Genomic DNA, 15,354 nt, shown 5'->3' with positions numbered 1-15,354 from the left:
TTAAGGAAAGCCAGTATCACAATGGGTGTGTCGCTGGCCTGGCCGCATCCTCTGTGCACCTGATACAGGTGCAGGACACCAGAAGATGACGAAAACAGTCCTCCTTCCCCCTCAACTCTGCAAAAAAAAAAAATCTCTGCTCTGGCTAGAGCTGGTATAGAATTGAATGAGAGTAAGAATGTATGCATAATGCCTCATACTGACTTGTTCAAGAAAATGACAAAAGGGCATAAAGAGTCTTTAAGGCTAACCAGTCTTGTGCTATACTCTAACAAGCGCCAGCTTTGAGGTCAGAGTTAAGACTGACTCCCGCACTTACCACCTTCTAGCTGCTCTGCCTAAGAAAAGTTTCTCTATCTCTTGATAATTCAGTGTCTTCATTTACAAAGGGACATAATAACAACTTCACTACAAGAGCTTCATAAAGATTTAATGTTAACTAAACCAAAAGCTGTTACACAGCTTTCAGATCTCGGCGCTTTCATACACCATTTGCAGGGCTTTAGGCATAATAACTCATTTAATCCTCACCCTAACCACATGAATAGATGTTATTATTATGCCCACTTTACAGTAACCACAGTACAGAAATATGAAGGAATTTGTCCAAGGTCACATGATTATTAAGTGGTAAAGCAGGGACTTTCCCTCAGCGAGTTTTGTGCCAGACTCCTTATTTCTACCCACTCCACTGTATCGCCACTCCACTTAGACTCAAAGTGGGCTGCCATATAACTAATTGTCCAAATCAGGATGCTTTTGAAAAAGTGGCACTAAAATAATGACACTGGGATAAGATGTATAAATATAGATTCTCCCAGAGAAACTAGAACATAAGAAATCTTAATGATAATGTGCCCCTCAATACTTCACATAGGGCCTTAACCTCCAAAAAAGAAAAATATTAATCTAACATGACCTAGAACACAAGCCACACTTGTATTTGTTGTGGAAGCATAAACATGGCAAGGTTCTCATCAAGAGACTAATAAAAACAAAATTAAACCATATCTTTGTGTGAACTGTGTCTAACGACTGTATCAAATTTCTCTTCCACTACCCCCCAACCCACTCCCTGCATCCTGTCCTCTCTCACCACCAACCTATGAAGGGTCTGTCTCAGCATCTTAGCAAATCACACCACTAACCTTCCTATAGGGAAATCGACCCAGGTTCTCCCTTGAAACAAGAGCAACTGGTCAGGCTCCACTGCCAAAGGCCTTCCCACTGGAGACTCTCCTTCATTTCCCCCCTGAAGCATTATTCACCTTCCAACTGGGAAGCTCCTCGCTCTCAGTAATCAGAGGTCTGTGGCAGGTGGGACCAGTAAAGCTACCCAGGGAGAGGCTGAGTGATTCCTTTTGGTCCTCACTGCTGAATTGATATTTTTCCAGGCACAACTCACATTTATTTAAGCTATATTGCAATACTGATGACTCATGGTCTGTCTGGCATTCAAAATAAATCAAGCAACATCAATCAATGCGTGTGTATTGAACACCTATTTTAAGCGCACAGGGAGCCTGACCTTCGTTCTTACACAGCCAATTATTCCCCATTGTGCTGATGAAGGGTTTACTTTTCCCTTCAGGGCCCACTACTCTGTCCTTGCCCTCATTGACCCTCATTTGGGCTGTCTTGACTTCCTGCCCAGATCAACCAGGGCACTTCGAATTTTGATCCAGGCTTACTGGATGTTTGCCACTCTCCCATATCTTGGTGCAAATAGAAAATGGAATGAAAATTTTTCTCTCTGAATCTCTCTCTCCTAGTAATCATTTACAATCCTGAGTCCATGAATGGAGAGTTCAGGGCAATGCTATCTACTCAACACAGATGTATTAGTCATCCACTGCTGCAAAACAAAGTATCCTAAAGCACTAGTGGCTTAACAACAACAAACATTTGTTATCTGACGTACTTTCTATGGGAAGGAATCTGGGAGCAGCTTAATAGAATTATTCTGGCTCAGGATCTCTCATGAAGTTGCAGTGATGATGTCAAGCAGGGCTTCAGTCTTCTGAAGGCGTGACAGGGCTGGAGAGTCCACTTCCAAGATGGATCACATGGCGGCTAGAGGCCTCAGTTCCTCATCATGTGACCTTCTTCATAGGGCTGCTTGAATGTTCTCAAGACATGGCAGTTGCTTCCCCTAGAGAAAGTGGTCTAAGAGAAGAAATAAGAAGGAAGCCATAGTGCCTTTTATCACTTTGCCACACACTGTTACTTCCGCTGTATTCCATTCATTATAAGCAAGTTACTAAGTCTAGCCCACATTCAAGAGAGAGGAGAACTATGCTCCATCTCCTGGAGGGAAGAGTATCAAAGAATCATGTACATATTTCAAGATCACCTCAGTAGATATATTAATCAGGGTTTTCCAGAGAAAGAGAACCAATAGGACATCTATCTATCTATCCATCTATCTATCTATTAAAAGGAATTGGCTCACACAATTACGGAGGCTGGCAAGTTCAAAATCGAAAGAGCCAACGTCCCAGTTCTAGTCCAGAGGCCAGAATCTACCATAGAACCAGCAAGAGCTGATGTCCCAGTTTAATGACCATCAGGCAAGAGAATCTCATTTACTCGAGGGAGGGTCAGCCTTGTCCTATTCAGGCCTTTGACTGGATGAGGTCCACCCACACTGTGGAGAGTAACCTGCTTCACTCAAGCCCACTGATTTAAATGTTAATGGCATCAAAAAAATCCTCATATAAACACTAGAATAAAGTTTGCCTAATTAACTGGGTACCCTGTGGCCCAAACTGGTTGACACATAAAATTAACCATCACAGTAGGCACTTGAAAAAGTTTACTAATAATGACATATTTGTATTGTTCCTCTGGAATTTCATTAATTTACTGACCCATTCTCTGGAAAATACTAATAACTCTTGTTTGAATAGAATATTACAATTTGCAAACCACTTCTCAAAAGCTTTAGTAATTTTAAATTTTACAGCATCCATGATGAGAAAACTAAGGTTTAGAGAGGTTAGGTAACTTGTTCAAGGCCTCACGCTAAAATCGGAAGAGCAAAATCAAAAATCAAGGGAGAGGTTCTTTGAGTCCAGATCCATGGCATTTCCCTTCACACAGCCTTTTCAGCAATTGTGTATTCTAATATTTGAGGAGACTTAGATGAGTAGTTTTTCACAGTGTTTATAGCAGTCAAATTCCTTTTGTAAATGAAGTTTGATGGATAATGAAATGTATTGAAAGGATGAGAGTGAATCTGCTGAGGGTGAAGATGGGAGAGGCTGGAGCGGAGGACGCTCTGCTGGCTCTGCTACTTTCCCTCCCCTTGGTGACCTTCAGGCATCATCAAGAAGCTGTAGAACCCGGTTTAAAATCCGCTGGCCTAGATCATAGCGGCCTCTGTCTTGAGAAGGAGGCTTCGTGGGAGGGGAAAAAAGCCCACTTCTCAAGTCAGGAAGGACTACTGGGTTATCGCTGTTATTTTAGCTTCGGCCATATGAGCACCCAGGTCTGGTGTTCTAGGGGGTCTTTCCAGGAGAAAGAACTCAAGTTTAGATTTGGGAGGGGGAGGCAGAGTATCAGATTGCGATTTAGCTTGGATCACTTATATTCACACCTTTAAATTTGTTCTAAGTTATATTGTCTCTGAAGTTAGACTTTCCCCAGTCTTCTGTGTTGTAAAAAGAGAATTACAAAAAAAAAAAAAAAGGTAGGATGCCAGAGCAAAAAGGTTTGAAAAGGTACTTGGCAAAGTGAATGGGAACATAATTTAGAATGTCTGACTACATTACTTTTTATAATTAGAACATTTCATGATTATAAATGGTTGATTATAAAACCTCAGCCAGCTTGTCAGCCACCTTCAAAAGCTCTAAAAAGAATACTTTTTAATCTTGAAAAAAGCCCCAGCTCCACAATAAAGTAAGAGAAAATAACACTCCCATGTCCCAAATGAGAAAAGAACAGTGGTCGCTGAAGAGTCAGGCTAAAATCAACGCGCTCGGCTCCTAACTGAATGCTACAGCTGTGGGGTTGCACTCCATGCTCCTTTTCTGTAACTTCTTCCACTCACCGAATGACACCATGTCTCTGCAAGTCTTTCAAAGCATCAACAACTCCCTATCGCCTGCAGGATAACGTTTCCACTCCCAATCCGGCACATTAGACCCATCAAAATATACCATAGCTCTGTGTACTCGCGTCTTTCAATTCAATTAAAACAAATCTGACAAATATTAGTTGAGAATTGATAGGTTCTGTACTAGTTGAGAAATTATAAGTAAAAAAGGTCCCACTTTGAGAAGCTCTCAGCTTAACAGGACAGACTAACAAATACACAGGTCACAGATACACTGTGACACATGCAATACCAGGCCCAACACAAGGGACAGAGAAGGGAATGATAAAGTTGGAGACTTCTCAATATAACCATCTTGTGCTAGCTGTTGAGAAGCAAACTGATTTTTTTTTTTATACAAATAGAAAAGTTAGCCAAGTGGAGGACAGGGCAGTGGGGTGACAGGTGGAGGGAGAGAGAGTGACTTCTGGGTACAACAATAGCTTCTCTAAAGCTTTATAGAGAGACTGCTGGAGATTTTCATCCTCAGCAGCCTCTAGGGCAGCTGCAGCAGCCTCAGTGGGAGAGGAGGCTCCTAGCTTCCGGCTCAGGGGCAGCAGCGCCATGCTAGCACTAGCAGGCCATTTGCAGCCCCCCCACCCCCCCGCCCAATGGCTACTGAGCTCCTAGCCTTCAGCTCAAGAAGGCAGCAGCACCCAATTTTGAGTAACCACTTACTTTTCTCTTTTGCTATTTTGATCCTTTCAATACGTTTTATTTTCTTTTTTTCTCAGTTTATTGAAATATAACTGACATATAACATTGTATTAGTCCAAAGTGTACATGATTTGATATATGTACATATTGCAAAATGTATCACCACAATAAGTTTAGTTGACAGCAATCACCTCCCATACTTACAAATTTTTTTCTTGTGATGAGAACTTTCAAGATCTACTCTCTCAGCAATTTGCAAATATTCATTACGTATTGCTAACTGGAGTCACCATGCTGTACTTTACATCCCCAGGACTTATTGGCCTTATAACTGGAAGTTTGTACCTTTTGACCACCTTCACTCATTTCACCCACTCCCCTGCCCCCCACCTCTGGACACCACCAATCTGTTCTCTGTATCTATGATTTAGGTTTGTTCAGATTCTACATACAAGTGAGATCATACAATATTTGTCTTCTCTATTTGACTTATTTCATTTAGCATAATGCCCTCAAGGTCCATCCATGTTGTTGCAAATGGCAGAATTTCCTTCTTTTTTATGGCTGAATAATATTACATTGTATATATATGTACCATATTTCCTTTATCCATTCAGCCAAAGATGCACACTTAGATTGTTTTCACATCTTGGCTACTGTAAATAATGTTACAATGAATGTCCAATATGTTTTTAATGTATTTCCTGTGTTCAATTCTCTCTGCTTGAAATGCCTAGAAAAACTCATATTATCCTGATTGGACACTGACTAATACAAGGTCCTAGCTCAGTGTTAGTGCTGAATAATGAAAGAATTTATAGATGAAAAATAAATAGACGGAGAGATAAATGATGAATTAATGAGGATGCACTTATTGTAAAATTAAGACCTAGTTTTGGCAAAGAAGCCATGCATTTACAGTGACATCGTGAGGTTGAAGAACAGTGTCATCAAGGAATGGAGAATTTCCTAAGATTCTTAAACAGAAAAAGGAATGACCACAGCTTCATTGTAAGCATACTAGCTACACTGAAGATTTTATAATCATTCTCCAAGAAATAAGAGAGAAAACTTGTTATCAGTTTGGATTTGGATATTATGAATTACAAAGTGCATTCTATTTCCTGTTGAAAAATGAAAGCACCAATGGAAAGGTTTTATACTTTTCTTTATAAGCTTCCCTAATCCCTAGGTTTACTTTCATTGTGCTTTCATACAGCCTTTGGAGGTCAAATCAGAGTTATCTGCAAACAGTTTTCATTTTCAATGAGGCCATAAAATGTACAGAAAATCATGTATTGACTATAGAGCATCTGAGGCAGTTAGGACTAAAGCGAATAGAGTATACTTTTCTTTTGCGAGGGGACAATTTTGTCAGTAAGCTCTGGCAGGCAAAGATCAGACAGGGGAATTAGAGGGACAGTTTGATTTCTTAGGAGATCAATGAATATGACAGGTTAATAGATGGCACACAGCTGGTGTCAGGTTCAGAAGAAGTGATGACAAGGGACAAAGGGGAGGACAAGATGAGCATTTATATAACCAGAGTCCAGTTCTGTGTGGAAAATCAGAATGCCTTGGGGAAGACAAGAGTTAGTGGTTATCTTTCCTGGGATAAGCAAAGCAATCAAAACATCTTAGACATTCAAAGGGTCCCCTAGGAACCCGGCCACGTCCTCCTCAAGGCCACAGAGACATTTCTGAACAGCATCTATGCAGTGAAAACATCAGCCACAGTTTCTGGATTAGTCTCCCCTGTGTGAGACGCTCTTCTAGGGAAGACAGGAAGGTGTTCCCACCTGGTGAAGGTCAGAAGCAGGGAAACATTTTTCCTTGTGACCATTCCCACCTAAGGGATGTAGTGTAGCTCAGCAGGAAGAAAATGGTCTTAGATTAAACACACTTGCATTGAAATCCAGTCTCTACCATTTATTTACCAGGCAAGTAATTCAGCCTCGATTATCCTCAATTTCCTTGGCCATAAAATGAGAATAATAATACCTACATCCAACGATCATTGAAGGGTTTAAAATGATGATGATGATGATGATGATGAAGAAGAAAATGACACAAGCAAACATTTGTGTAAAATTTGCTAGCAGACACTGTGCTGAGTGCTTTACACATGTCAAGTCAAATACATATTTAAGATGTATGTGTTTATCAAGTGCCTGTATAATACCTTGAACACTGAGAGTGTCTAATAAATGGTAACTGTCTTGCTGATATTTGGTGCTGGTAATGGTGGTGCTGTTATCATGCCTTCCCCTTGAGATCCAACCGCTAAGGCCACTAGTGTTTGAACTGAGTATGCTGTCTCAGGTTCACGTTTACATGACTTAACATCAATAGGAATTCTTATCTGAGGACAGTGCGATCTAAGCAGAATTTTAGCCCAGCCGCAAGAAAGCAAAACAGCTTTATTTGTATTATTCTCAATATACTCATTCTTATTCATGCAATTAAAAACAATAAGAGTACCATCAGAAGGGTAACTGGGGCAAGAGGAATATTGAACTATGGGATTAACATGCTTAAAAATCATTAGTCTAATCTTTTCTTGGACACTTGTTGAGAAAGTGCACAAAGAGGTTCTAACTCAGGGAGGAAAAAAAAGCATAAATAATAGGATACAAATATATTGAAGAAGGAGAATTAAAATGACAATTTAATAGTAATGGTGGGTGCTGAATGTATTCAATAAGAGCCAGAGGTTCAAACTATACTATATCAAAATGTTACAAATTCATAGAACATGAAGACAAAAGCAGATAAAGTATCTGTATCTAGAAAACATACGCTATGACCATTTTTACAAACAATTTTTTTAAATCATATATACAAACATTTACAGAAATAATGAAAGGGTAATGGCAGGTTCATTGGCTTTAGAGTCTGGCTCTTAACCTGGCAAGTTGCCTAACATGTCTCAAGTTTCTTGCCCTTGTCAACTAAATGGAAAGATTAACACCTGCCTCACAGAACTGCGTCTGTTTAACACAGTAACATAAGTGAGGTGCACAATGTGCTAGTCTCTGCATAGTAGTCACTCAGTAAATGTTAGCTCTTTCTCTAACTTAAAATCTGTTAAGTAACTCAACAATAATAACTGGATGAGACATTCTCAATTCACTGGATTAAAAATACTAATTTGTGAACCCTTCCTGGTACTACATAAGATCAACTTTACAGCACTTGGGTGGGGGGGATGTTTGGAATTTTGTATTGTATAAGTAATGATTACTACAATTAGACAAATCGTAAAAACAGTAAGGATCTATGATCAGCTTTCCTCATCAATTCTTTATAGAATTCAGAATATTTTTAAACAGTCATTTTTAATAGGCTTAATAGGAAGATAGACAGAAAAGAAAAATTAAAGAACTAGACCATAATATTTTCAGAACAATCCTTAGTAATTACCCACCTTAGGATACCAAAGAGAAAGAAGACTTTAGAAGAGAACATTGTATATAGGTAGTAAGTATTCACTTCGTCACATGCAGAAACAAAACTTTGTAATAGGCACAAACTATGGAAACTAAACTTCTGTAAAAATAAAATTATAAATGAGAACTAATAAAACTCACATGAATGTATTGCATCAATATTTTCATTAGAGAAGAGATTGGGTATTACCCAAAGAGAATTTCAAATAAGTGCTGAAAGTCAGTAGGTGTGGCCTTGCTGGTGGGGGAGGCGATGGTGCACAATGGTCCAAAAAATGCAGTGAAAAATGGTGTATTAGGAGATCTCAGTTCAATTTCCAGCCCTCACTTCGTTTCATCTGGGACCATTCACTTATATCTATACTAGATGTTTCAAATAGAGTGCTAGGGTGAAAGCAGAAAAGCTGCCTGTGGGATGTCAGCCACACTAGTGACAGAAGTGCTTTTCTAAGACTTCTCTCCAATTGTTAAGAACACATTTGCCGCACGACAGAGGAACCTGCCGTTTGCTTCTGTCTGATCTCAGCACCCTTGATGAGAAGCTGCAAGGCTGCAGGACAACATCCCAGGCGAAACGGGTATGCTTCAAGCCCAATATCGCCAACTTGTGCTTTCTGAGTTGCCTGATTTGAAATTGCTCAGAGTTATACAGGTGTCTACATCCACCCACCGACTTTACAAGAGAAAACTTTGATTCCACTGAAGGGTTGCTTTGTGTGTGTGTGTGTTTTAACAACAAAGTATTTCCTATTTTTCTAATCTGTTTGCAATGAATCATTTTAAATAGCAAACAGTTTTTCTAGATCCATTCCGTGAAGCAATAACTTAATATTAAATAGGATTTTATACTGTTTGCATTTTGAATAAAGCGAAAAGAGAAGGATTGAACCGATCTTTAGCTATTTATACCTCATAAGTCTAGTTAGAGTCAAAATTCCCCTACAATTTCCTTCACTTTTTCCCATGTGAGATATTCATTGAGCAGTTACTATGTGCTCAAACTGCCAAGCATTAAATGATTGAAACAATTAAAATCCACCCCATTTCCCAAATCTCTATAAACAACAAATGAAAATATGTAGGAGCTGTAAGAAAATGATCAAGTGATAAATATGACTTTTTTCAATCATAAATTAAATGACCAACACCTTTATCAATCACATATTATATGAGGCGACATAGTATACTTATTAGAAGTTAATCAAATGCAATTTATCTCTCTCAACCCAACACACACACACACACACACACACACACACACACGGAATTCGAGGTCAAAGAGGCAGAGAGCTAAATTCAGGCTCTGCCTATACTAGCTGCAAACTTGAACAACTTGTTTAATTTCTCTCAGCTTTAATTGCCTTAAATGTACCAGTCCATAACAATTGCTTAGGAAATACTTGTTTCTTTCCCTCCCTGAAGAGTTCTGTCGGGACAGCAAGGTCAGGGTGTGACAACTGAAGAGAATTACAAAGTATAATGTGTTATATTTTTACCCTCAAGGAACTTCCACTTCACCTAAGCATGAAAGATATTCATTCGTGGAAAGCTAGTTCATAATATTTTAGTAAACAGAGGCTTATATTGAGATGCCCACAGAATTTAAAGACAGATTTTACATCTGAAATTAAACCAATAAAATTGTACCCTTAATGGATGAGACATGAACCATCTGTTGAGGGGGCTCAATATGAACAAGCATCAGCAAATGCCTACCTGAGGAGGCCTGGGAAAAACCCAAATCCAGTCAAACATACCAGGCAAGACTTGTGGTTGTAGTGAGACACGTGTCTAGCAAGCCCTGAGTGGTAGGCACTCATGTTCTGGTCAGTCAACTCAGCAGGTACAACAATTGACTTAGCTTTCTTTGGTCTGATACTGGGCTCACCAAACAGCCTCCTGATCATAATGTGACTTCCTATGTAGGCCTTCATCTGGGGAAGGGATTTACCAACACACATTCACACACATTCCCTTCTGTTTGGAAGCTCTCTTTTCATTTTAAACTTTTTACTGTAAGCTAATAAGTGCACAAATTTGTCATGAGTTTAATTAACCAGAATCACTTCCCTTGAGCCTAGTCATGTCTGGGCACAAAGACAAAACCAAATGAAGCTCTGGATTACCAAACTGTGATGAGGTTCTGGATCATGTAAGGTGGCATGCTTTTTCCAGTCTCAACAAATACCAAAAAGCGTGGTTTATGTTCCAGATTAGTGCTTCAAAATTAAAATCCAGAAGAGAACAGAACTAGAAAGAAATACTCTTGTTTAATGTTCAGACCACTGGAAATGTTAAACAGCACCTAAAACTTCGAATGCTGCAACAATTCTCTACTGTGGTTACATAGAACCACTGGTTTTGGTTGCAGGGGGGCAGGGGTTGTGGTGTATATATATATATATATATATATATATATATGCGCCAATGACCACATCCCACTGACCCATAAATCCCAACCTATGTAGGTGGCACCCAGTATTGGGGTGGTCTGGGTTTCCATACTTTTTAAACCTCTCCAGGTAACTCTAGTGGGTAGCCAAGGTTTGTGAATCCATGGCCTGTAGGCAATTAACATAAACAAGTCAAAGCAGACCAGGTGGGAGCCATAGGTAACTGGAGACTATAAACCCAACTTTAGGGCAGCCATTACTCCTCTACAACTATTTCTTTGTGGAATTGTTAGGTTCACTGTCAATGGATCTTTGATATATTTGAGAAAATTCAGAAGTCTGGAATTTTTTGACAAATTTCCCAAGTTGTAACTATTGACAAACAATTCGAAGCTTTAAATATTATTCTGGGAAATCCACAAAGCCTATCTTCAGGCCACAAGCTTGTGTTCTCTGATCATAAACCAAGAAAGGCTATGTGACATGCAAAGCCATCACAGAGGCTTAAATAAACGAAGTCCTTAAACAAAGAACAAATTAACACTTATACTGATTCTGCTGTTGGACTTCCTACAGAGAAAATGATCAATCAGTGTAATGTTTTGTTTTTCCTATATTTTATCTTGACTTCAGTCAAGAGCATAAGTGTCTTGAAGGCAGGAATTAAATTCAGTTTCTTTGTTAGTTTCACTTCCTTAGTCCTGAACACATCCTTCAGCATTTATAAATCCTTGAGCATGTTATAAATGTGATGTACGGGAAGCTTTAAATAGAGATTAAGCCAGTCCTCTTTTTCATGTTTTCTCAGAAAAAAATATACAGTGAATCAAGCAAGCATCCAGGGAATATAATTAGCATTCAAAACCAATCTGTTAATTGCAATATCAAATCTCTCTCCCTCTCTCTCCTTCTCTGTCTGCCTTCCTCTCTCACTCTCTCAGTTTATTTTTCTCTCTTAAAAGCAGGGATCCACCCAATCTTGAAAATGCCACTTTTTATGTGAAAACAACCTGCAGAGAAACTGAAGGCAGTAACTTTTCTTAAGAGTGAACAACCATGGAAAGGCTGGAATATCGACCAGGAAAGATTTTAATTACACTGCTATTGATTGGGATAATGGCAATTTAATTATAGAAAAAAGTAAAAATTCTGTTCTCAAGTCACATTGTTTTTGTTCCCAAGAGTTTCTTTGGCTAATGTTTATGAAGAGAAGTTTTTTGGTTGTTTTTTTTTTTTTAATTTTTTTTCTTGGAACCTTTCCTAAAAATTCAGGCAAGTATGATAAATCAGACTGAAGCTGAGGAGCATCTCAAATCCAGTTAGCTACTTATTATTTGATTTGAAATGCTCCAGAGAGTAGCTGCTTATGAAGGGAAACAATGCAAGCATTTCTGACTTTGGGAAAGAAGACTTTGAAAGAATGCAAAGTGCCCTGAGGAATGCTGATTGGAATTCTATTAGGTATGAGAAATTTACTGCACATAAGTAAAGAACTGAGCACTTAGGAAACAATTGGAAAGGCTACCATTGAAATTCAACTGAGACAAGCAGTAATCACAGCACTGAATTTAGAAGGAAAGAGTTGAAGTTGAAATAAAATACAAGAATGCTAACTAAAAGACTACTAAAGGCGGTGCTTGGAGTTGAGGAGTCTTAAAAAATTCTCTTGTCTATGACGCAGTTTATCTTAAAATACTAAAACAGGACGTCCTGCAAATTGGCAATGAGATAAGTACTTGATTATATTGTAGTATTAGAGAATGTAAATACATAGCCCCTGATTAAACATTGCTTTTTAGGAAATTTATTTGCTCAAGAGAAATAGATGTAGAACACCTGGATCTTTAAAAAAATCGGACTTCTCTAAGAAACCTGTCATAACCACAGGTAACAACTTCCATTGTGAGAATTTTATTTTAAACTAGTTGATTAATTGGTAATCATTAAATGGAATTTAAAATTTTTGCTATTATGAATTTTGCTTGAATGACATTTATTAGAATGGACTCAACCCCATGTGAGACCATATATATATATATATATATATATATATATACACACAGATATATATAATTATTATATATTATACTTATAATTTATATAATTATATATTAAACTACATTATGTTATAACTACATATAGTTATAATACAAATGTAATTCACACATACATGACATAAATACATGACGAAACATAAGAAAAAGCATAAATATTTTAATACATGAAGGCTCCAAACCTTCCTTCCCCTTTACTCCTTTCTCCATTTTAAATTTCACTATACCCTGTTCTTTTATTTTGGTTTATATTCCCTTTTTACCCCCTCTCATCAAGCATATATATTTTCTAAGAGCCTTCTGATGTTTTTTGCCCAAGTTCTTAGTGGGTGACTTCTGGCTCTGCGCTGTGGATTGCTTCCTCCTATGGTGTCATTTGCACCGGGGACTGTTTTAACTCTGGGGGCTCTGTATCGCCCGGGCTGTAGAAAAGTCCCTAAGAGCGGGGATGCTTTTGCTTCTACAGAGAGATCCATGGGTTTACCAGTATGGCACTGGTTTTTATAATTAATTTTCTGGCTTGGGGATTTCCACATCACGCCAAAATATAAATTTGGTCACATAATCCAAACATGGCACAGCTTCTGGCTTTGATTGCTCACGGGAGGCTTGGTCCCACATCCAGAGCTTCAGGCAGGGTACACAGAATTCCACTGAGCAGGCAGCACTTCCAGGGTCCAGCTTTACGCAAGAGCCTTAATTCAAGCTCCCCTTCTCATATAAGCCAAGGCTCCTGCCTCATGCGCCTCTATGGATGTTAGAAACTCAGCCCCTGGGCTTAGCTCCTCCAACCAAGAACATTAGATCCCAGTTTGCTGTAACATCAGCTAGGATGCTTACTGCTCTGGCTCTAATCTCTGGCGTGGGCTTCTGGGTTTTCCTTTCTTTTTTTCAAGCTCAGTGTTTACATATTTAAATTTTTGACACATTCCATTTTGTCGATAAGCATTTAGATTTTTACTTCTACTAGGAGGAAGCCCACAATAAATCAGTCTTCCAGGTTGCTAAAATCAGAAGTCTCCTCCCCCACTCTTTGATGATGAAGAGGACAGATTTTCATGAAAACGCTGTCAAGAAGGAAAGAGAAACTCCTCAAGATTTTCTTCAAAATTGTCATGGCAGAAGTATTTAAACCACTTTATGAGAAAATGTGAGTATGAGAAAATGTTGTCTAGAAAATGCTTATTTAGATGTAGTACCAGCTGTATATCCAAATATTTTCCTTCTACCAAGAAGGTGAGGACATTGGTGATATGGGAACGTAACAAATGTAAATTGTTGGTATAATTTAGTCCAACCCAAGATTTGGACTCAGACGGGAAAATTTCATCATTCCTACCAAGTGCCCATCCTAACTTCCTCAACTCAACAGAGGCCAGAATGCCAAAACGAGATGAGGTGGGGCAGTGGCAGCAAAGGATTATTACGGGGCAGTGAAGGATTCCGGGGCAGTGAAGGATTCCAGGGCACTGGATTAGGATCTGGCCCTTTCCTTCACAGAAACTTATAGGGAGTAGGAAGCTGAAACTGACTACCACCAAATATGTCAATGAAGCATCCTATCTCTACCAGAACCACACAAAGGCAACAGCAACAAATCAAGGAGCCAGGGAGGTAAGTGGAAGGCAGAGTCTGACACTAGGCATGAATGACAAAGCATGGAGCAGCATGGCATGAAGGCAGCCAGGAGGCAAATCTGTTCTGATAGCATATTTGAGATGGTGAACAATTCCTGAGACTCTAATCTAGGCTTTGGCTCCATCCCAGTGCTTAGGGTGGGAAGTGCCTGATCCTTGGGCATAGCCAGGACTTACCATAAGAACATGGGTTCTATTGCTTCCACAAGATCACCACCAAAGCACAGGCATCCAAAATGTACATCAGCAGGATTCCTGTAGTATACGGGATAGGAAAGCTCTTTTCCTAATAGAGACTAACAGAAAAGAGTTTCTGTCCCACCAATTTTTAATTAAAATTAAGTATATTGCTTCTAGTAATCATACAAATGTGTGTAACCCTCGCTGTCTACTGTATCAATAAATGGATACATTTATATTGAAGTTTAAAGCCCGAAGAAATCTTATGGAGCATATTGTCAAATGCTTGCACTTACAGAGGAAATTCAGGTCTAAAACTTGATGTAGCTTGGTCAAGTTTGTACTGCCAGCTCGTAGCACAGCAAATATGGTTTGCTATGCTACAGCACGTACTAGAAACAAGTTTCCAGACTCAGTTCAGTAGTCATCCTAGAAAGGCAACACCGTGTATATAATTTTAGTATACTGGCAAAGACAGTTGGGTTAATCATAATCCTCATAATCCTCAGCTATTGGCACACTGTCATCCTTGGTCCATAAAAAGCCCTTAATTATTATTATTTTTATTTTTTTCAGTTTTTCCCTGTTATTCTTGATGCCTACTCCACTTCCCCTCCTCCACACAGGAACTCATTCAATTGTGACCAATACATGATCTTGAATATGTAAATTTCCCCTGCACATTGTATGTGTGTTTAAGTGTGTATAAATGTGTTTTTAATTTCCCTAAATGATATGGATTTAATTCTAACTCTTCCTCCTCTTCCTAAAACCTACATTTTAAGAACTGAGCACGGTGCTGCATTGTTTCTAAATACTGCATAGTCTTACACAGTAAATATCTACAACATTTTAGTTGTCCACTCCCTCTGATAACAGAATTAA

At 38.8% G+C, this 15,354-nt stretch overlaps 1 long non-coding RNA gene across 2 annotated transcripts in view; it reads right to left on the bottom strand.

Moving 5' to 3' along the window:
- Positions 1-409: 409 nt before the first annotated feature.
- LOC111768684 (uncharacterized) overlaps positions 410-15,354 on the bottom strand; it is a 45,098-nt gene continuing 30,153 nt past the window's right edge. For both annotated transcript variants that reach the window (XR_011427982.1, XR_002801157.2), the window contains exon 4: positions 410-2,166. This is a non-coding gene — a long non-coding RNA (uncharacterized lncRNA). The remainder of the gene's footprint in view (positions 2,167-15,354) is intronic.

The sequence above is a fragment of the Equus caballus genome, chromosome 17 (assembly GCF_041296265.1).
Source record: "Equus caballus isolate H_3958 breed thoroughbred chromosome 17, TB-T2T, whole genome shotgun sequence".
Classification (NCBI taxonomy): Eukaryota; Metazoa; Chordata; class Mammalia; order Perissodactyla; family Equidae; genus Equus; species Equus caballus.
This window is presented reverse-complemented; position numbering and strand designations above follow the sequence as displayed.